This window comes from Amborella trichopoda, chromosome 9 (genome assembly GCF_054954075.1).
Source record: "Amborella trichopoda isolate Santa Cruz 75 chromosome 9, AtrichopodaSantaCruz75HAP2 v2.0, whole genome shotgun sequence".
Classification (NCBI taxonomy): domain Eukaryota; kingdom Viridiplantae; phylum Streptophyta; class Magnoliopsida; order Amborellales; family Amborellaceae; genus Amborella; species Amborella trichopoda.
In genome coordinates this window covers 24870911-24894881 of record NC_142344.1, presented here as the reverse complement: position 1 = coordinate 24894881, position 23971 = coordinate 24870911, and the positions used below count along the sequence as shown (strand labels likewise).

The 23971-nt window shown below is 42.7% G+C and overlaps 2 long non-coding RNA genes across 4 annotated transcripts; one reads left to right on the top strand and one right to left on the bottom strand.

Annotated features, from left to right (window-relative positions):
• Nucleotides 1-7266: 7266 nt before the first annotated feature.
• LOC110007444 (uncharacterized) lies at nt 7267-20673 on the bottom strand. 3 transcript variants are annotated; one of them, XR_002281258.2, is made up of 3 exons: nt 18471-20673; nt 15157-16357; nt 7267-7464 (listed from the first exon to the last, which is right to left on the bottom strand). It is a non-coding gene; the product is annotated as an uncharacterized LOC110007444 (long non-coding RNA). The 3 variants fall into 3 exon arrangements; XR_016041806.1 differs by having other exon boundaries at nt 7297-7923; XR_016041805.1 differs by having other exon boundaries at nt 7297-16357.
• Nucleotides 19583-22058, top strand: LOC148780464 (uncharacterized). The gene is made up of 2 exons (XR_016041807.1): nt 19583-21209; nt 21582-22058. It is a non-coding gene; the product is annotated as an uncharacterized LOC148780464 (long non-coding RNA).
• Nucleotides 22059-23971: the final 1913 nt, after the last annotated feature.

Here is a 23971-nt window from a genome sequence, read left to right as displayed (position 1 = left end):
CAAACTTATCTATAGATCAACTCTGACATGGAGGTCGGATTAGAGGCCTTGACATGTAGAGCGATCTTGAGTCACATGTTTCGTACGCAAGTTTGGACTGCTTCCTTCTCAAGCATAGGATTAGAATGGCGGGAACCCAAATTTCTCCATCTTGATATGAACTTATCCGTGGGCTCATCAGGGTCTTGAGTCAGGGTGAGAAGTTTGATGGTTTGAACCTCTCTCTCAACCTCATAGAAGTGTTGATAGAACAGTTTCTCCATCTCCTCCCAAGTATGCACTGAGTTTGGAGGAAGTCGGGCATACCATTTAAATGCTGGGTCATCGAGGGTCTCAACAAAATGTCAGAGAAGAAGTCTCTGATCAACCGTCATTTCTCGATATGCTGCCTGGAAGTAGGAAATATGCTGTTTTAGGGACGTGGTTCCATTGAATAAAGAAAACCTCCCTTTCTTATAATCTAAGGGAAACGGAACCTGATCAATATACGAGAGGTATGGCCTTTGATAAGGCATCGTACCCTGTATCCTCGGGATTTATCTGTTCTTTAGGCTATGGGTGGCCATAGCATCAATGACTATTTGAGAGACGGGATGAGGGACAAAATTGTCCTGTGAGGTGGAAGGAGGGGGCTGCCGTGGAGCTACACCATCAGATTGATGGGAATTGGCCTCATGGTTAGCCGACTGTCGTGCGGCGTTGATACGAACGATCTTTTCCATCATCGCGTGCACCATATCCTCAAACTTGTTCATGCACTCTTCCTGCACATTACCGGGCTCGCTTACAACCGTTACGTTGACCGTTTCTCTATGGTGGTCAACGTTAGTGACAACTTGCAAACTTGATGAGTCGTACGTGGTAGGTCAGTTAGCAGGGGGCTAGCATGCCCTGACTGAACTCGACTCTTGTATGCGGCATCGCGCTTGGACCTGTTCTTGACGGTCTTGGGATCGTAGCTGCTCATGAAGTTCTTCTTCAAGCTTCATCGTCAGAAGGGGGTAGAAGGAATTCAGGTGAAGAGGGGCATCAGAATTGGTTGTTTTAATTGCCTTGGTCACCTCCCTAGTCAAAATTATAGACCTCTATCACGTTTAGCCTTGAGGTTTTGATGGACCTCATGTCAAAACTACGATCTAGGTCGCGCCTGGTTAGCTCTTCTTGCACAGGAGAAAGCTGTCTTCATCAGGTGCGACAATGGAAGAGGGCTAGGAACTTGAGTCATCTTGGGCTGAGGAGGATAAAGGACTCGATCTTCCATCAGGTCAATGCCCTGAGCTCTCTCTTGAGCTCCAGAGACACGACCAAAGTGACGGGGCTGGTATAGGATGGTACTCTTGGGGAAAACCTTTGAGTGCCAAGGTTGAAGGTGCTTGCTCGATGAAAGAGGAGTGGGCCGGAGTAGGATTGAGTCATGAGCAGGCCTGAATCTAGGACGAGGGGATGTCTGTGATGGCGACGCGTGTGCACCCCTTGAAGAAGGATTATGGGAGACTTGGGGGTCAGTGCAGGCTCTTGCAAGTGATCTGGCCTTAAGAGGCCAAGAACTACGAGCAGGTGTCTGTAAGAGAATAGGTGTAGGCCTACCCCTTACAGAGTGCACTTGTGTGGGCTGAATAGGAAGACAAGGAGGTTGTCTACTATGTACTCGGGTTGGAGTAATGATGGCGTTGCCCCAATCAGTGAGATGCATGAGATCAGCATGCGCATGACCTGACTTAGGAGGTTTGATCTTGGATGTTGACTCGAGGTATCACGGGGTTGCCCTGAAATGGGGCTCGAGTGGGTGACCGCCGAGCCTTGTGGCGTGTGTGAGGGGGGGAGACTGTGGGGTTTCTGCCTCGATGTGTTGAGTCTCTAGGAATAGAGACCAATGGTGCAGAAATGTGGGGGGTAGCCTTCTGGTGACCCACAAAAGCATTGACAATTTGTTTTCCATTTGTAGAAAGGGACTAAGCAGCCTTTCGGCGTACCTCAGAAACACGATCGGCAAGTGACTTGTCGGTGGCTGGATTCATGTTGTGTGGGGCAATAGAATTGTTGTCAATGCAGGGCGCCTTGGAGGAGCTTCCACCAGAGTGAGGAGATGGAGAGTGAGGGACCTTTAAGTCCTGCCCAGCACCGGTCCAGGTTAAGACTTGGGATCTAGACAAGGGGTCTTTGCTCAAGAGGATGGTTGGGAACGAAGTCGAAGGAACATGCTCCCTAGGGACACTCTCGAATGCGGGGATAAGAAAATCCTGGATCTGAATAAATGGGTTACAGAACCTGCAAGCCATAAATAAAATGTTAAAAGATAATGAAAGCAGATAATAAAAGAAGAAACAAGCCAAACAAGAACGATCCAAATAAGGGGTAGTAAGTCCCCAGTGGAGTCGCCAAGATGGTTAGGTGCCTCTCGCCCTCCGAATCCTTTGAGGATCGGGAGACACGCATCCCAAATTTCGAGGGAAGACCCGGGATGTTTTTGAGATCGCTCTCTTAGGAACCTCATTTGAGAACGGGGACAGGTGTTACCAACCGGTGAGAGAGGAATTTAAGGTGGGTTCGAGACTTACTCGGGGTGGCTCACGTGGGTGCCCTCTTAAATTAGGAAGAAAGCCCCCCAATAATAAAACTGGTTTGGAATCGCCTCCCTTGGCTTGTATTCTTTTGTTTTCTGCAATCAAACACATATGGCAATGGTCATAAGACAGGTGGGTCAGACCTCACCCTTTTCCTCTTTGACGAACATAAACAAGCATACGCATTCAAAAAGGAGAGAAAGATCAGAGAAGAGAGATGGGGGATAAAAGAATTCGATTGAGCAAGAGGGTCAGAGTAGTGACTTAGCTGGTGAATAATTGGCCTAAAATGGTAGCAAAACAGGTTCGGTAACTAATATCGACTCACAGGATTACTACTAGACATCATTACCAGTACCAACTAGCTAGGCACAATGGTTAGTTTGTCATGGTAATAAAGTGGGCCAAGTAATCTTGGAACAACAACATTACGGCTAGACGACAAGACTACCATGAGAGGATAACCTCAATCCCTCTTAGTCGAATGAAAGAAAAACCGAATGATGGTTATGAGGAAAGAATAAGTAATGACAGAAGAGAAGAAGGGAACAGAAGGAAGGAGGGAGAAGAAAGGTAGAGAAGATTATGAAAGGCGAGATAATAAAAGAGAGAGAGAGGGAAGGAAGACGCAGTCAACGCTAGGCATTGCCGACTGTGCTAGAAGGAAGGGAGAGAAAATGCAGTTGGTGCAAGGCTCCACCAACTGTGTTATACAGAGGAGAAGAGAGAGAAGACACAGTCGATGCTAGGCCTCGCCGAGTATGCCAAAAGAAGAGAAATTGCAGTTGCTCTAGGATTTACCGACTGTGTCCGGAGGACAGAGAGAAGATGCAATCGGCACTAAGCTTCACCGATGATGACAGAAGAGAAGAAAGAGAGTAACCCAGTCGGAGCTAGGCTTGCATCGGTTTTGATGGAAGAGACGCAAGAGAGAGAGATCGAGTCGGCGCTAGACTTCACTGATTGTGACAGAAGAGATGAAAGAGAGCAACCCAGCCAGCGCTAGGCTTGGGCTGGTTTTGATGAAAGAAAAGGAAGAGGGGAAAATCAAACCGGCTTTAAGCTTTACCGATAGTGACAGAAAAGGAGAGAGAGAGAAATCTAGCCGGTGCTAGGCACCACCGACTGCAACAGAAGAGAAGGAAAGAGAGAAATTCAGTCGGCGCTAAGCTTCACTGACTGCAACAAAAGAGAAGGAGAGAGAGAAATCTAGCCAGCGTTAGGCTTCACCGATTGCAACAAAAGAGAAGGAGAGAGAAATCAAGTCGACGTTAGGCTTCACTGACTGCAACATAAGAGAAGGAGAGAGACAAATCCAGCCAGCGCTAGGCTTCGCCGACTGCAACAGATGAAGGACAGAGGAAGATAGAGATGAGAAAAAGAGAGAGAAAGAGATAGAGATGGGAAGAAGAGAGAGAAAGATAAAGAGATAAGAAGAAGAGAGAGAAAGAGATAGAGATAAGAAAGAGGGAAGAGAAAGAGATAGAGAAGAGAAGAAGAGAGAGAAAGAGATAGAGATAAGAAAGAGGATGAGAGATAAATCAGGAAAGAGAGAAAAAGAGATAGAGATGAGAAGAAGAGAGAGAAAGAGATAAAGATGAGAAAAGGGGAGGAGAGAGAAAGAGGGGAGGAGAGAGAAAGTTACCTACCTGAAGGGCATCATCCCCTTTATTCACTCTCCTCTCTCCTCTCTCTCTCTCTCCGAGACATACCCACAAGCTTAAGCAAAGTTAAAAATTTTATTGATTGATCCAAGAAGAATGAGGTATTACCTGTTTATATAGAATTGAGCTAAAACGTGGGTGTATGCCTAAAAACTACCTAGAATTGAAGATAATTACAATTTAATTGAATTTAAAGAAATTCTAAAAATGGGTGAAAATGATTGTTTTGCCCCTGCCTAACAAGATGTAGAATTGAAAAACAGTCCCTGCTGCTGCCCGAGAACTTGCGTGATCTTCCGTGGCTGGTTCAGGATCGTTCGGATGCCTGTTTGATCGAAAGATTATTGTTTTCTTGTGTGGCTCGGCACAACGATCATTTTGATACCAACTTCAAGCCTTGGATCATGTTTTGAAGCCATGATCATGAGACTTGAATTTTGGATGAATCTTGAAAACTTCGGATCGATTGTGTGCTCATTCCTTGATTTTTCTTCATGACTTATTCATTGAATCACCTTAAGCATACCATCACGATCACAATGCAACAAATGAGGCTTGATTTCGTGTCCGGATGAAGATTTTCTGGTCTTGAGTTTTTTACCAGAATCTTGAAATTCGATGGTCGGAGTTTAATGTAGCTTTGACGCCCTCGTGTGTGAAATCCAACTGTTCATCGTATGTGAAGTTCAGATCAGAGATAGCCTCGGACCTCACACACAGAATGTAATTGATTTCGTGCCGATCGGGAAAGCGAGCGTCGTGATCTGGCTGCTCGAACGAGGCGTGCTACTGCTAAATTTTCTGCAGCTTCTTTCACGAATTAGCAACTTTCATTTAGTTTTTCTTTCTACTCGGGTGTCATCACAGGGTGTGCCACATATCGAATTGCTCATCTTGATGAAGCGAACACGCTCACTAGATTTAGGAGTGATCCGACTTGGAACGAGTGAGATATAAGCCCTGAAAGTGACTGCCCGTGAATATAAAAATAGCCACCTTTAATGTTGTTTTGATGCAGTGAGGCCACACAGGAATCCCTTTTCGATATTTTACCCATTACTTTGTCTTGAAGTGTCCAATTAAGCTGAAACTTGACCTATAAGGGTTTTCGACCATGTCGAATCTAATGACAATAGTCCCACAGCTTTTTGACTCACCAAAAGTATGGCTCTAGTTACAAGATCCATTTCAGGGTGCTAGAGACCGATTTCGCTAAAATTGTTTCTTTGTGTTCGTTGCCTTAGACATGTCTGATCGCGATGAAACTCGGCAGGTGGTCTTTTGAAGTGATGATGAAGATCTTTGATCAATTCTGCAGTCATTTTGAGACTGTCGGGAATCTCCACTGTTTTGTAAGCTTTATTGACCTACTTCCTATCAGGGACCAAGGTGCTGAAAAACACGTTCAAATAATAAGACCAAGGGACTAGATCCATAACCTAAAAATATTTCCATTTTATTAAAATATAAGGCTTTAAATACATGAAGAACTCAATACAAAACTGTGATATATGAATGCCAGCCTTCAAAATTGGTTTGTACCAACCTTAATAAATAAAATTACAACTGTAATAGGTTCCTTAGATATTCCTTTCTCAAAATAAAAATTAAGCTCAATACAATGTCCAAATACTCAAATGTACATCTCTACAACGCATTACAAAACTTATGCTCAAATTCATCAATCTATAATAATTACATAAACATCTCTTCTTCAATATTCATTCTCTTCATATGCCAGATTGTCTTATACACATCATATAGTTACTCATAACAATCAAAGGGATTTCCATTTGCATGAACATTAGAGTATAACATTGTAGCTCATATCACAAGATTTTAAGAACAATCTCAATATTCACATAACATACTCAGTTTTATTCATTAATCAGTTAATAACAGTAAATATATCAAATTAACATGCAAATTATCATGGGGGAAGCCAAGGTTTGAACCCCTTGTGCCCGGCCCACAATCGGGGCGTTTGAGGACTTAATTTTGTCTCAAAGATGAGTGCAAAAATTGTTTTATAATCTCAATATGATCAATTCAAATAGGAAGCTTGAAAAAATTTTAAATTAACTAATAAGGCCCAATGAGAGAGATTAAAATGGTGTATATCAGTTTGCAAAAGTGAACAAGAGAGATGGTACTCAAGACGAGCCAAATATGAACAAACTACTTCATATGGTCCACCAAAGTTTTTCTCAATGTAAAAAGACGAACTCTAAATAAACAAATGGACTTTTAAAATGGATGTTAATTCTCTGAACTTGAATATTAATAAAGATATACTCAAGAAAAATTGGATGGAAAGGATCTATGAGAAACTACATATGATTTATAAAGCAATCAAGGTATTGAACTCATGATCAAAGTTAAGGGAGACACCTTATGTCTCTAACTTAAAGATCATTCAAAAGCAATGGAAAGGGGATGTTAAACTTATGTAAACATAAATTTACGAGAACTTTAAATCATGAGGAAGTGAAGTAATGAAGGAATAACTCACAAATACATAATACCTTGATGGTGACATATGAGGGACTTGACCTTGTGGATGGAAGGGGCTACATAAAAGATCATCTTCTAACCAAGAACATGAACCCAAGGGGGATGAATGTGGATGCCTAGTTTTGATATCTTTTCTCTCTCTTTGATTCAAGAAAAGTATTTTCTTAGGGTTTGAATTTGGGCCTGAAGTGTATTTATATGAAGTGTATAAGTTATGAATTGATCATGACCCTTGATGCACTTTATCAATGGCACATGAGAGGCTAATTATCCTAGCTACTCATCCCCATCCAACTACTAGGATGAAGGGATGAGATTTAAGCACTTTTATCACCTCATAAACCCGAAATCAAAACCACATTGCCCTTTTGTTGTCACGACCTCACCCCCGTCCCTTTTATCGAGCTCGCTGGAGGGCGGCCGAGAGCAGGTCCGTGAATCGGAGGTAGCGAATGCTACTCAGGTTGGAGTACGCTCATCGCTTTGATAAGGCGGTACACAAGGCAAACCATGGCAAGGAATTAAAAACAAAGATTCAAAGAGGCAGAAGAACATCTAGAAATAGAATTCTTATACACCAAAAATCAATTATGAAAATTCTTCCACAAACATTACAGCTCAATTTGGGGCATCAGGGACCAATAGTACATGTGTTGCACAATAAACAATAACTAGGGCCAACTGCTTCTACTAAGCCATGTCTTCCAACTGTGACTCTTTCTCTACAGGGATGGTAAAATAATAGAGTGAGCTGAACAACCCAATCAGTAAGTCTAGCTATTAAGCATCATTAATAAATCCATCACAGTATAAATATCAGATAAATCAATAATCTTATCAGTGCATCAATCACATGCATCATTTCAGGTATCAAAATTCTCATTCGATTAATACAATAATTATGATTCACATTCACAGTGCAAATAACATATATCATAAGAAATAACAGTTCAAAAAACCATTCCTTAATGAACACCATCATGATACATAACAATCATGCAGTTCACATTACCACTCATTCATCTATAATTGAACCCGTTTCACAGTAGATGTTCTTGTCTCAACGGAGAATACTCTCGCTTTATCATAGAGCACATTTTCATTTCACAATAAACAAATGGTCAGGCCATGCAATACGCCCAAATCATGTACCTCACTGGCATCAATCACATAAGTAGACCCTGCAATATGCCCAAAGCAGGCACCTCTCAATTTCAATCTAAGCTAAGCGATACACACAAAGCATGCCAAAGAATGCTCATAACCCTAATCACATCAATCACATAATATGCCCTGCAATACTCTAAAAGCAAGCAACCATTCATATCAATCTTGGTCATGCAATACACACAAAGCATGCCAAAGAATGCTCATAGCATCCATCACTTCAGTCGCACAACCAATGGGTGACCCATTGCAAAGCGCTCAATACCACAATATCATAACAGAACAGTACCCACTATCAAAGGGGCGACTCATCGTAAAGTGGTCGATATCACAACAGTATCCACTACCGGTGAGTGTCCCACTGTGTAGTGGCCAATATGAACATAAGCAGTGGCCATTCGTCACAGTATCATAACAGTATCCACTATCGGTGAGTGTCCCACCACGTAATGGTCAATATCAATATAAGCGGTGGCCATCCATCACAATATCATAACAGTATCCACTACTGGTGAGTGTCCCACTACCGGTGAGTGTCCCACTACCGGTGAGTGTCCCACTGTGTAATGGTCAATATCAATACAAGCAGTGGCCATCCATCATAATATCATAACAGTATCCACTACCGGTGAGTGTCCTACCCCGTAATGGTCAATATCAATACAAGCAGTGGCCATCCATCACAATATAATAACAGTATCATTCAAAAATAAACATCCAACAAGTACGTTAGGCCACTAGCATGAGGCATCCATCATAAGAGAGCTATCTCATAGCATTTACACTTGTCAATTAACATTTATGACTTGTAGTCTACTTCATGCAATATGTATAATAGGGACATCACATAACATGCGCATTTATCAAATGATCGCTTATGGCACGATTGCATAGCATTATTCGTACAATTCCATGGCAGTAAATATGTAGCACTCATCACAAGGAGGTCATTCAATAACATTTAGGTTCATCAATTATTACTCTTTACACTTGTTACTTAAAAGCATCGTTTAATTGTTCAGCAAGTTAGTATAATTTCATTTCATCCACAATTGTGACGTCCTCATAGGAACGGAGCAATATTTTCATATAGTGGAGAGTTTTAGTGTGGATCAGAAGTTGATTTTGAAATAGACTTGCAAAAAGCTCATCTGAAGGTGAAAGGAATGCATTTGAACAGAGTTCGAGGGCAAGACCATTTGTTTTTACAACAGGCACAAATCTGAAAATCTCTGTGATATGAAACAGCGACGTACCCCCTTTCTCGGAGGCACTACTCCCAATCTAGAGAAAATCTCAAAATGATTAAAATATGCAAATCTAACTTTACACATATATCTTTAAAATGGTGGTGGTTTGAAGGTGTTTGGACGACATACGATAGGTCAAAAGCTCAGTATAATGTGAGTAAGAGTTGCTGGAATTTCTTGCAACTGTGAACAGTAGTATACCTTCACATTTTGGGGGTATAACTCTCAATCTACAAGGAGTTTCAAAAAGAGTGAAACATGAAACGATTAGTACACACAAATATTTCAAGTGGCAGTGATTTGGAAGCATTCGGAATCCATTTGGTTAGTCAAAACTGGCGACAATAGAGGTATCAGCTGCGAAATCTAGTGAAATCTGCTAACAGTGACATATATGCACAATGTACAACATAGGTCAACATTTATGAAGAATTTAGACAGGGTTAAAACATAAACATCATAGTAGACGAATGTATTTATCAAATGGAATGATTTGAAAACATTTTGATATCATTTGATAGGTCAAGCATTTGGAACAAAAAGAGCAACAGTTAATAAATTTTTTGCGATCTTTTAACAGTGACATACCTACACATTTTGAAGCATAATTTCTAATCTATGGGAAATTTCAAGATGTTATAAAGAGAAACGTTGAAGTAGACAACCATCTAATTTATTCAAAACCAGTTTGGATCCATTTGGACATCGTTTGGCCACAAAAAGGTCTGATGCAAGGACCATCACAGTTCTGAAAATTCGCCTTCTCAAGTTTAACCCACATTCAAGAACATTCAATATTGCATAAGCCAAAGCAATTGATGCAAAGCCAAGTTCATAATAAACTATTCCCACAAGTGAACTACTTCACACATTTCCACCACAAATGAAATCATATACAGGGCTCAATCAATCAAGGCATCTGAGATTTCAAGCTCATCACAATACATTCATACTCATACATGTCATCCTGACATTTTTCCCCCATTTTCAACACTTAACATAAATCCCTAAAATTTGTTGATGCATAATAGCTAGAATCACTTACCTAATGCTCACGGTGCTCCTAAATTCCACACACAGACCACTTCAGCCTTCTTGGCAGGGCTTCCCAACAGCAGCAGCAAAGGGTTCTCCGTTGGGCTATAAGGAGAGAAAGTTGGGAGAAGAAGGGAGATGAGAAAAATGATGGAGGGGTGAAGAAGAGTGGTGTTCAAGTACTCGTGGGTAGGTGGGGTTCACTATTAATGACAGGGTAGGTGAGGTCCACGTGGCTGGCATGCACAGCTTTTATAAGGGCAACGTTGACAGTTGTACAAATTGACCAAACACACACAACGCTATGCTCTTTCCATGAACGGTGCTGCTCACTTGCGGTCGTGGCACTCGTAGTGATGCTCTCCCATTTCACAGACGGCGCTAGGTCACAGAGGGTGATGGGTCCTTATACACGCGTGGTGATGCTCGAATCGGCGCTGGGTTCTTCCACAGCTGGTGCTAGGCTTCTAACACAGCCGGCGCTACCCCTTCCTACCCAACCGATGGTATGCCTTCTTACACAGCAGGCGCTAGGCTTCTAACACAGCCGACGCTACACCTTCTTACCCAGCCAGTGCTATGCCTTCGTACACAACTGACGCTAGGCTTCTAACACAACTAGCGCTACGCCTTCTTACACAGCCGGCGCTATGCCTTCTTACACAACCGGCACTATGCCTTCTTACACAGCCGGCGCTATGCCTTCTTACACAGTCGGTGCTTGGCTTCTAACATAGCTGGTGTTATGCCTTTTTACCCAGCCGTCGCTATGCCTTCTTACACAGCCGGCGCTATGCCTTCTTACACAGCTAACACTAAGCTTATAACACAACCGGCACTACGCCTTCTTACTTGGAGTCGTGTTCTCTTGTCTCTATTGTTGTGAGCATCTCAAGTCTAGAAAAGTTGTGGTCCTTACATCATCCCCTCCTTAAAAAGGGTTTTTTTCCCCAGAATCATACATATGAAGTCCAACAATTGGGGGAGGGTACCCACACATCCCCTACTGTCTCATCCAATTGTCTACATTCTTATCTTCATAGTCTATGCTTCACATTTCACACACAATATCATGCACTAACCATTAAAATACATTAGCAATTCAGGTACCCTATTAACCCAGCCAGCCAACATTAACAAGTTGACACACAATTCAAATCAAGCCATTCAACTCTAATCAATTTCAACCAGTTCAGCCACTACCAACTGGCTATTGATATTAGTCTCTAAATAAGGTCTGACAATACTCACAAAGAGACACCTTACAAGCATCAATCACACAATACACTCAAAACACACCACAAAATCAAAGAATGGTTATGCAATACACTCAAAGTATGCCAATCAATCACATATCACAGTATGGGCATGCAATATGATCAAAGCATGCCAATCAATAACTTATCACAGTATGGTCAAGAAATATGCTCAAAGCATGTCATTCAATCACATATCACAGTATGGTCATGCAATACGCTCAAAGCATGCCAATCAATCACATATCAAAGTATGGTCATGCAATATGCTCAAAGCATGCCAATCAATTACATATAACAATATGGTCATGCAATATGCTCAAAGCATGCCAATCAATCACATATCACAGTATGGTCATGCAATATGCTCAATGCATGCTAATCAACCACATATCACAGTATGGTCATGCAATGCGCTCAAAGCATGTCAATCAATCATATATCCTAATATGGTCATGCAATACGCTCAATGCATGCCAATCAATCACATGGTCAGGCCCTGCAATATGCCCAAAGCAGGCACCCTATCACTATCAATCACACAGTTGGGCCCTACAATACGCTCAAAGTAGGCACCCTAGAAACAGTGTAGCACTCGCTACATTCTTATCAGGCTTCATACATCACATTCCAATCATCACACCATAGGCCAAACAGGTCGTATCATATGGTACTTACCACTTCAATTATATGGCACATATTAGCCCTCAACTAAAAGGGATAGGGCATACCCCTCGAGTAAGGTTCCACACAGTTATCATACTAAAGGATCTCTACAGGATCCTCAATCAGTCACACGCAATATAAATACAGTTAGACAATAAAAGTTCAAATTCTATTGTATGTGCCAAAATATGGTGTTACAAAGAGAGTGAGAGGAAACAAGGTCTAACAAAACTTTTTACTTTTCATATTACAATAAAAACACTTATAGTTCTCTCATGTGGAGGCCTTAGCTTTTCCCCCTTCAAGTGCAAAGGTCGTACACTGAGTCTTGGGTTTGGGTTAATTCTTCAATGTCGGGCAGTCTCTAATCAAGTGGCCCGACTTGCCACACTTATAACATGTCTTTGTCTTCAGCCAGCACTCGAAGCCGCATGGCCCCGCTCCCTGTAAGAGGAACAAGGCACAAGCTGGCTCTGCTTGATGTCTCCTTGTGAGTTCTTTTGAGCCTTGCCATTCCTCCGCATTCCTTTTCTCGTAGACCCCCAGAGGGTGAAAGTTCTGTCTTTTGCTTCTCTTTCCTCAGTCAATAGTCATCACAGTCTTTTTCCACCTTTCTAGCCAAATCCACCAATTGAGAGAACACCTAAAGATTGACCGACAAGACTCTCCCTCTGATATCTGGCTGCAACCATCTCTTGAACTTACTTGCCTTCCTAGCCTCGGTGTTGATGATACGCGACACATATTGAGATAATTCTAAAAATTTGATCACATACTGATCAATGATTAGATTCCCCTGCTGCAACTCTATGAATTAAAACTCCTTTCTTTCTTTTACTGATTCAAGGAAATATTTCTAATTGAAGGCCTCCAAAAATCATTCTCAAGTAGGTACTATCTCATTCCCTTCCTAAGATTGCTGGACCGAACGCCACCAATGTTTGGCGTGCCCTTCTATTACACCTAGTCTCAACTTCTGCTCATCAGAGCACTGTAGGACTCTAAAGATCTTTTTCACTTGCATTGACCATCTCTCCGCTTTCTCTACACTTCCCTTCCCTAAGAAATTTGGGGGTGTCAGCCTCTTAAACCTCTCTATTAGTTTACTCTCATTCTGTTTTGGGGTAGGGGTGGATAGGGCCGGCATCGACTCTATCATTATTTGGGTTATGGCTCCTAGAGTCCTACAAAATTCACCGTGGGCTTCAATGTCATAGTTACTGGTACTCCCATAGTAGCCACGAGCTCTCGGCATCTTTAACCTAGTCACAAGGACACCAAGTCACTACTCCATCCTAAAACCACTACCAGTAAGTGCCCCACCATGTAATGGTCAATATCAATATAAGCGGTGGCCATCAATCACAATATCATAATAGTATCTACTACTGGAGAGTGTCCCACCGTGTAATGGTCAATATCAATACAAGCAGTGGCCATCCATCACAATATCCTAACAGTGTCTTTCAGAAATAAACAGCCAACAAGTACGCTATGCCACTAGCATGAGGCATCCATCATAACAGAGCTATCTCATAGCATTTACATTTGTCAATTAACATTTATGACTCGTAGTCTCCTTCATGCAATATGTATTACAGGGACATCACAGAGCATGCACATTTATCAAGTGTTCGCTTATGGCGGCATTATTCATATAGTTCCATGGTAGTAAATATGTATCACATCATAGGGAGGCCATTCAATAACATTTAGGTTCATCAGTTATCACTCTTTACTCTTGTTACTTAAAATCATCAGTGAATCATTCAGCAAGTGAATATAACTTCATTTCATCCACAACTGTGACATCCTCATAGAAACAGATCACTATCTTCAAATAGTGGAGAGTCTTAGTATGGATCAGAAGTTGATTTCGAAATAGACTTGAAGAAAGCTCATCTGAAGGTGAAAAGAATGCATTTGAACAGAGTTTGAGTGCAAAACCATTTGTTTCTCCAACAGGCACAAATCTGAAAATCTTTGTGCTTTGTAACGGTGACGTAGCCCCTTTCTCGGAGGCAAAACTCCCATTCTAGGGAGAATCTCAAAATGATTAAAACATGCAACTCTAGTTTTACACATATACCTTTAAAATGGTGATAGTTTGAAGGGGTTTGCATGACGTTCGATAGGTCAAAATCGCCGCACAATGTCAGTGACAGTTGCTGGAATTTCCTGCAACTGTGAACAGTAGTATACCCTCACATTTTGAAGTATAACTCTCAATCTATAGGTAGTTTCAAAAAGAGTTCAACTTGAAAGTTTAGTACACACACAAATTTTTCAATTGGCAGTGATTTGGAAGCATTCGGACTTCTTTTAGTTAGTCAAAACTGGTGACAACAGAGGTATCAGCTGCGAAATCTAGTGAAATATGCTAACAGTGACATATGCACAATTTAAAGCGTAGATCAACATTTATGACGAATTTAGATAGGAATAAAACATAAACATCATAGTAGGCACATGTATTTATCAAATGGCAGTGATTTGAGAACATTTGGATATTATTTGATAGGTCCAAAGTCTATAACAAAAAGAGCAACAGTCTAGGAATTTTTTGCAATCTTTTAACAGTGACATACCCACACATTTTGAAGCATAATTTCTAATCTATGAGAAATTTAAAGATGATATAAATAGAAAATTTTGAAGAAGACAACCATATAATTCATTCAAAAATGGTTTAGGTCCATTTGGACGCAGTTTGGCCATGGAAAGGTCCGATGCAAGGACTGTCACAGTTCTTGAAATTCTCCTTCTCAAGTTTAACCCACATTCAAGAACTTTCAATATTGCATAAGCCAAAGCAAATGTTGATGCAAAACCACGTCTTAATAAACTATTCCAATAAGTGGACTACTTCTCACATTTCCACCACAAATGAAATCATATACAGGGCTCAATCAATCATGGCATATGAGATTTCAAGCTCATCACAATACATTCATACTCATAAATGTCATATTTTTCCCCCATTTTCAACACTTAACATATCCCTAAAATTTATTGATGCATAATAGCTAGAATCACTTACCCAATGCTCAAGGTGCTCCTAAAATCCACACGTAGACCACTTCAACCTTCTTGGCAGGGCTTCCCAACAGCAGCAGCAAAGGGTTCTCCCTTGGGCTCTAGGGAGAGAAAGTTGGGAGAAGAAGAAGGGAGATGAGAAAAATGATGGAGGAGTGAAGAAGAGTGGTGTTCAAGTACTCATGGGTAGGTGGGGTTCACTATTGCTGACAGGGTAGGTGAGGTTCATGTGACTGGCATGCATGGCTCTGACAAGGGCAGGATTGATTCTTGTACAAATTGACCAAACACACACGGCGCTATGCTCTTTCCATGAACGGTGCTGCTCACTGGTGGCAGTGGCACTCGCGACGATGCTCTCCCATTTCACAGACGACTCTAGGTCTCAGACGGCGATGGGTCCTTATACACGCGCAGCGATGCTTCAATCGACGTTGGGTTCTTCCACAGCCGGCTCTAGGCTTCTAACACAACCGGTGCTACGCCTTCTTACCCAGTCTGCGCTATACCTTCTTACACAGCCAACTCTAGAATTTAAACATAGTCGGCACTATGCCTTCTTACACTGATGGTGTTATACCTTCTTACACAGCCGGAACTAGGCTTTTAACACAACCGATGCTATGCCTTCTTACCCAACTGGCGCTATGCCTTCTTACACAGCCGGCGCTATGCCTTCTTACACTGCCGACACTAGGCTTCTAACATAGCCGGCGCTACGCCTTCTTCCTTAGTGTCGGGCATGTGTTTCCTTCTGTTATCTCTATTGCCATGAGCATCTCAAGTCCATAAAAGTTGTGGTCCTTCAATTTGTCCTTGTCCCAATATATTAATTTCAATCAAATCCAAAAGGGCTTCACATAAAGACCCTTGAGTTTTTTAATAAATCTATGTGTAGAGAATGGTCAAGGGTAAGGACATTATGGTAAAAGGTGTCAATCACATAGGTGGGTTACGACACCACCAATAGAATTTACTCAACCCACACTCTTCACATGCATCTTACACAATTCACATGAGTCACACCCATGAGGCACTTCCACATGAAATGTTCACATAGTATATGTTCACGTGAGGCGGGACTTACTTCACGTGGGTCCATGCCATGCTCGAGCTAGCTCACATGGGTGCCCTCTTAGATCACGTGGAATGCCCCCTGGCTTGTGGCTAGTTATTCTTACCTCTCTTGACCTGTTTATTCTTACCTACAAACACACACACATATTAGAGTACAAACAAGTAGGTCTGAGGACCCCACCTTGTCATAGGGTGAGCGCAACACATGTGTGTGTACTCAAAAGAAGATGAAAGAATTAACATAATGATGTCTGTGTCAATTAGGCAGCCTTACGACGTATCTTTGACAAGGGACTCTAAGTACATATTTTGCAATGAAGGAAAAGAGAAGAGTGGTTAAATAAAGAAAGAATATTGGAGAGAGGGAATTTTTAGAGAGAAAACAAAGAAAGAGAGGGGAGGTAAGGAGAGAAAAAGAGACAAAGTGAAAGAGAGAACAAGAGCGAAAGAGAGAGAAGAAGTTTGACTGGGTGGCTAGGCTGGCACAGCGGCAAGACTGACAGGGCGGCTAGTCAGAAACGACAGCTAGATAGGCACGGTAACTTAGACCGGCATGACGGTTAAACTGTTAGACAACAAGACTGGCATAATGGCTGGTCCAGCGCAATGGTTGGTTTGACACTGCAGTTAGACGGGCACGGTAACTAGACCGACGTGACGGCTAAGCTGCTCAACGATTAGACTGGCACGGCGGCACAAACCTCAGCCTGCTCTTTGGTCAATCAAGTAAAAGAGAAAGAGAGAAGAGAGAAGAGAGGAGGATGAGGTCATGCTCGGCGGTATGCACTACCATGCAAGACAAATAGGAGGGAGAAAGAAAGAAGTGTCACACCCAACAGTGTGTGCTGCCATGCAGGACAGGAAGGGGAAAAGAAGAAAAGGTCACCCTCGATATTGCCAAGTGAGATAGAGGGAAGAGAGAAGAGAGAGGGGGTCACACTCGACAGTCCTCACTAACATGAGAGACAGGGGAAAAAGAGAAGAGAGAGTGGGTTGCGCTCAACATTATTTACTGTCGTGCGAGACAGAAAAGAAAAAAAGAGGGTCATGCTCGGCAGTGTACACTGTCATGCGTGATAGAAGAAAGAAAGAAGGTCACGCTTGACAATATTACTGCCACATGCGACAGGAGAGAAAAAATAGAGAGAAACCTGAGCTTAGCAATATTCACTGCCGCGCACAATAGAAGAGAGAAAGAAGAGAAAGAAGGTCACGCTCGGCAATGCTCATCGATGTGCGTGATAGAACTGAGAAAGAAAGGAGAGAGAAGAAAAGGAAGAAGGGAAAGAAAGGAAAGAAGGGAGGGAAAGGAAAGAAAGAGAAGAAAAAGAAAGAATAAGAGAAAAAAAGGAAAGAAGAAGAGAGAGAAAGGAAAGAAGGAAAGAGAGAAAGGAAAGAAGGAGAGAGAGAAAGGAAAGAAGGAGAGAGAAAAAGAAAAGAAAGAGAGGGAGAAAAAGAAGTAAGAAGAGCGAGAAAAGAACGGAGAGAGAGAAAGGAAAGAAAGAGAGAGAAAAAGAAACGAAAGAGAGGGAGAAAAAGAAGTAAGAAGAGCGAGAAAAGAACGGAGAGAGAGAAAGGAAAGAAGGAGAGAGAGAAATGAAAGAAGGAGAGAGAAAAAGGAAAGAAAGAAAGAGAGAAAAAGAAGTGAGAAAGAAGAAGATGAGAGAGAAAGAGAAAGATCATGCTCAATAGTGTGCACTGTCGTGAAGAGAGGGAGAAAAAGAAGTAAGAAGAGCGAGAAAAGAAAGGAGAAAGAGAAATGAAAGAAGGAGAGAGAGAAAGGAAAGAAGGAGAGAGAAAAAGGAAAGAAAGAAAGAGAGAAAAAGAAGAGAGAAAGAAGAAGATGAAAGAGAAAGAGAAAGATCATGCTCAACAGTGTGCACTGTCGTGCGAGACAGAGAGAAGAGAAAGAAGAAAGAGAGAGAAGAGAGAGAAAGAGGAAGATCATTCTCAACAGTGTGCACTATTGTGCGAGACAGAGAGAAGAGAAAGAAGAAAGAGAGAGAATAGAGAGAAAGAGAAGACGAGAGAGAAAGAGGAGAGAGAAGAAGATCGTGCTCGCTAGTGTATATTGTTAGGTGCCTCGATCTCGCCCTCCGGGATGGGTTGACCTTGTGGCGTGGTTTCGGGTTCGAGATGGACCCGAGACTTGAGATTGCTCTCTCGGGAGCCACGTGACGAAGATGTGGGCAGGAGTACCAACTGGTGAGAGAGGAATTAGGGTGGCGAAGCGGGACTTACCTCGCATGGGTCCGGACACACTCGAGCTGGCTCGTGTGGGCGCCCTTTTAGATCATGTTGGAAAGCCTCCTGGCCTATGGCCAATATGGAACCGCCTCCTGGCCTATGGCCAATATGGAACCGCCTCCCTTGACCTATTTTTCCTTTCCTGCAAACACACAGACACACATTAGAAGTATAGACAACTGGGGCATAGGTCCCCCACCTTGTTACAGGGTGAAGTGAAAGTGAGAGAAGAAGTTTGATTGGGCGGCTCGACTGGCCCAATGGCAAAACTGGCGTGACGGTGGATCTGACGTGGCAGCAAGACATGCACGGTAACTCAGACCGGCATGATGGCTATACTGCTCAACGACAAAACTCGCACGAACACAAGGCTCAGTCTGGCCTCTGGTCAAACAGGCGATGAAGAGAAAGAAAGAGACGAAAGTGAAAATACAAGTAATGGTGAAATAAGGATGAAAAATAGGATGAAAGGAAAATGAAAATAGGCAAAAAATGGAATGAATATTAAATAAATTAAAATAGAATGGAGTGAAGTGAGATATATAAAATGAAGTGGAATAAAATAAAATTGAAAGGATAGAATAAAATAAAATTGAAAGGACAGAAGAAAATGAAATAAATGAATAAAATGGAGTAAGGTATGGTGGGATAAAATATGTAAAGAAAAATAAAGAGAATTAAGTGGAATAAAGAGAAATAAAATCAGAGAGGTGAGACAAAAAAAAAAAGGATAGGTGAATGAAATAAAATAAAATGGGGGGACAAAGTAAAGAAAACAACTAAAATAAAATGGATGAGATAAAAAATAAAATAAGATAATGAAATAAATAAAGTGAAATAGAGTGTAAGAACATTAGACAAGATGGTTGGAGGATGAAAATAAACTAAAGATGGATGGGTGAGGTTGATTGGAATAAAAAAACAAAGGATAAGGAGGAATGGCTTAATATTAGACTTGTGAAAGAGGGAGAGACGTGAGGGAATACTTTGGGTGATTTAGGTGAGAGAGAGAAAGAGAGTGGGATATTGGGTTATTTAGATAGGAGAGAGAGTGAAGTTTTTGTTGGGTTCACGTGAATAAAAAGGGGAGGGGTGGCTTATGAGTCGTTGGGTGTGAAAGTAAAGAAGAATCAAAAAGTCACGAGGGGTTTATTTGAGGAGGAGAGTTGGACGAAAACGAAGCTAGCGAATACTTCGAACGAAAAGGAAGGGGCGAAAGGAAGAAGCAAATTTTGTTTGGACGTTTAGAGAGAGAAAGAAACGCGAGGAGCTAGCTCACTATTGGGTTTTTATGTGAGAAGCAGAAGAAGCAGAAGGTTGCAGAAAAGAACATGGGGACGGAATGGAAAGGCGAACGGGAGGAGCTGGAGAACGAGAGAGGGCGGAATCAACCGAAATGGTTGCAGCAGAGAAAATGGCGGAGATGATGCAGCAGTGTGGTGGAGCGAGGAAATGGTGGAATAGACAGAGGAGGTGGCTGTGAGAGCAGGTGGAAAAGGACGGGGCTGCGAGAATAGGTAATAGCTGAGGGGCGAAGGAAGCGGTGGTTGGGTGGAGACAGCGGCAAGAGATGGCTGAGCGAGGCTGCAAGTGGGTGGAGGAGATGAAGCAGAGAGAGAGCAGCACAGCGGAGGAAACTGACTGCTAATGAGAGAAGGGAAGGTGGCTGAGCGTGGACAGCAGAGGTTGTGGTCACAGGAAGAAGGAAGTGAGATGGGCGAGAATGATAGGAAGAGGGCAGCAACCGGCTGCTGTCTGGTGCGTGGGGACAGAGGACGAGAGAGACGGAAGAGTGGGTTGGTCGCTGGTTAGAAGAAGAGGAGCGAAAGGAGAAAGAAAGTGGGGTGATTGAGGGCAGCAAGCCAGTGGCTGCAGCCGAGTTAAGGGTGCGAGAATGAGAGGCGGAGGTGGCTAAGAATTAGAGGGGAAGACGAGCGGTGGTGGAAGGGAGAAGACCTAGAGAGGTAGAGGTGGTAGCGAGAGGTTGCAGTGAAGATGAGTGCGCAACAGCGAGAGTGGTTGAGACGAGGTGGTAGGTGAAGGGCGACTGTTGGGGGTTGCCGTCAATTGAGGAGCGGAGGATGGCAAGAGGGGTGGTGAGTAGTAGGTGGAGCACAGGGTCTGAGAAAGAGGTGGAGGATAGAGGACCGCTGATTGGAGATCGTGGATGAGAGAAGAGAGAAAAATGTGGAAGACAGGAAGTGTGGAGGTTAAGAGGCGCACCGGGATAGGGTTAGAAAAGGGGCGCACCGCGATAGGGTTACGAAAGGGGCGCCCCACAATAGGGTGGAGGGAAAGGGGCGCACGGCGAAGGGAAAGGGGCGCACGGCGATCGGGTTAGGAAAGGGCCCACTGTGATAAGTTGGAGGGTCGCACGAGACGGCGATAAGAACGGAGATTTAGGAGACAGTAGCCTCACGGGACCACATATTGAGAGAGGGAACATGAGGGTACACCAAAAAGTGGTGAGGTGACGGTGGCAAAAAAAGAGTAGACAGAAAGACGCACGTGGATTACTAAGAAAATGAGAGGTAAGTGAACCCGAGAGTGCAAAGGGTGAAAGTGGTCATGCAAGGGTAAAAGAAAAAAGAAAGAGGATTAGTGGTCATCTGGGACCACGAGAAAGAAAGAGAAAAAAAAAAAAATAGAGGAAAAAAGAGTGAAGCACCGACGGGCGATAGACTTCTACCGTCTATGAAAGAGGAGAAAGAAAGGGAATCGTTAAGCCTAAAGGTACCAATCAAAAAATTGCTCTCTCCTTTTTCTATCTCCTAAGACGTGACCCAACAATAAGCAATATAAAACTTTATTAAGCAAGTGAAGGGTTCAAGCCTCTTGTGTACAATGGTAGTACGTGGTATATATAGAGTTGTACCCAAACATGGGTGGATTGATCAAAATTGAACCTAATTGCTGGAAATTAAGATTTAATTGAATTAAAAGAAATAGGAAAATATGGTGTAAAATGACAGATTTACCTATTCTTAACAATTTGTAGAATTCCAAAACAGTCCATGTGTTGCCTTAGAACGTGCGTGATTTTTCATGGATGATTTGGGGTTATTTTGGTGCCCGTTTGATCGAAAGATGATTGTTTTCTTGTAGGGCTCAGCATGAAGATCGATTTGATACCAACTTTGAGCTATGGATCGTGCTTTTAGGCTATGATCATGAGACTTAAAATTTGGATGAATCTTAAAACTTCAGATCGATAGTGTGCTCGTTCATTGATGTTTATCTGTGATTTCTTCACTGGATCATACTGAGCATGCCATCACGATCGCGTGACAATAAACGCAGCTCGATTCAATGTCCGGACGAAGATTTTGCAACTTTCGAGTTTTGGTCGGAATCTGGAATTTCGACGCTGGAATATGCAGTCACTTCATCGCCTTTGTGTGCGGAATTCAATTGTTCATCATGTACCGGGTTCGGACTAGAGATATCCCTAGACCTTACGCATGTAACGGAACTGGTTTCACATCGATTGCGCTCGCGAGCGGCGTGATTTGGCTGCTTGAGCGAGGTGTGACACTGCTGATTTTCCTGCAACTTTTTTCACGGATTAGCAACTTCTCTATAGCTTTTCTTTGTGCTCGGGGGTCGTCGCGAGGCGTGCCACATATTGAAACGCTTGTATTGTCGAGACAAACATGCTTAAAAAATTTGAGTGCGATCCGACTTGAGACGGGTGAGATATGAGCGTCGAAAGTCACTATTCGTGACTGCCCCTTTAATAGAGTTTAGTTGCAGGGTGGCCGCACGGGAATAGTGTGCGGCTCCTCCTGTTTCACTTTTTCGCCTATAACGTCTTCCTGAAATGTCTATTTAAGCAGAAATTTGACCCCTAAGGGTTTTCAACTGTGCTGGATCCAATGGCGGTGGTCACACAGCAATTTGACGCATCAAAAATATAGTTCTAGTTATAGGGTCCATTTCAAGGTGCTAGAGGTTGATTCTATCGAAATCGTTTCTTTGTCTGCATTGCCTTAGAGATGTCGGAATGTGACGAAACTTGGCATGAGACTCTCTGGAGTCCTCATAAAGATCTTGACCAGTTCTAAGGTCATTCTGAGATTATCGAAATTTCCATTGTATGTTAGGCTTTATTGACCGGGGACCCATGATGGTTAAAAATGTATTCCAATAGCATGTTCCGCCTAATGTTGTGCTTCAAGAGATGCGAGAAGTACAATAATTGGGGAAATTTCCCTTGGCTAGCCATATACGTGATTGCCGTGCAGATCCATGCAATGTTGTAACTAGGATGCTGAGATGTTTGGACACAATGTACGGGTCCTTCCATGGTGGTTTAGGGGGAGAAGAGATTTTTGAGGGATGTGTCGAAGTCCTCACCCGCAAGGGACTATTTTCAATTATGACAGCTTGAGGATTTTATAGGGACCTCATTGGTAAGAATCGGGCATATCTGGCAGCTAGGTCTTATGAACCTTTGTTCAGCATTATTTGCTGCTACACTAAGTTTGCTTTTGATGATCAGGGTATCTTTGTAGGTCCTGTCCAACAGGGTCCAGTCAGGGGCTTTTGGCTTGTCCTGAAGATCTGAGCCTATCGGCTAGGGGGAATTTTGGCGAGGTGGCCTCGAGAGCCCCATCCTGTTGGGTCTAGTCAAGGGCTTTTTATGGGTCTTTCCAGAAGATCTGAGCTTGTCGTCTAAGGAAGGTTTTTGGCTAGGCGATCTCATGGCGAGGAATAACCCTGAAGTCTCCGACAGGTTGGACCCTGGCTTTGTCAAGTTCTTGCCTTCATGGGGATCTTTAGCATTTTAGAGGGATCTTTCGGTCGTTGTCTTCACCCTCAAGGGCTCTTGTTGTTTTTGGAGGTGAAGTGTCGGAGCTCTTATGAGGCTCTCACTCCCGAGTGAGCCATTTTGCGTTGTGATTGGATGCTGGCAGTTGAGGATTTTGCGTAGACCTCATTAGCCAAAATTATGCTTGGTTTGGCAATCGGGTGTTGACTGAGGCTGTGATACTGTGTCAACTTGATTTGTTGGTCCAAGCGCCCTTTGCGGGTTTCCACTTGAATAGGGGAAGTGGCGCCGTAAAGACGGTTTTCACCTACTTCTTTTATTTTTGGGCTCTTTTACCCATGACCTTGCGGTCATGTCTACCCTTTTTATCCGTTTTTTCTCACGGTGCTCTTTTGGGGGTTTCACTGTGCCACGGTTTTTGTTTTCATATAACTCTTTTACTCATGGTTCGTAACCATGCCCGTCCGTCATTTTTACTCATGGCGTTCCCTTGTTCAGGTGTACACCATACCCATTTTTTGTGAAGGCATGTTTAAGGTCATGCCTTCGAGACCTGTGAGAAGCATTTTAACATCATATGGCCCGAACGTGCACTATAGTTTAGGGTTATACAACTAGACCGTAGTGGTGATGAATGGCAGTCTTTTTTGACTCACTTTGGGGAGATGGTAGAGGCTACCTATGAAAGATGGATGATGCGTTAATGGTGGGTGAAAAGTAGTGA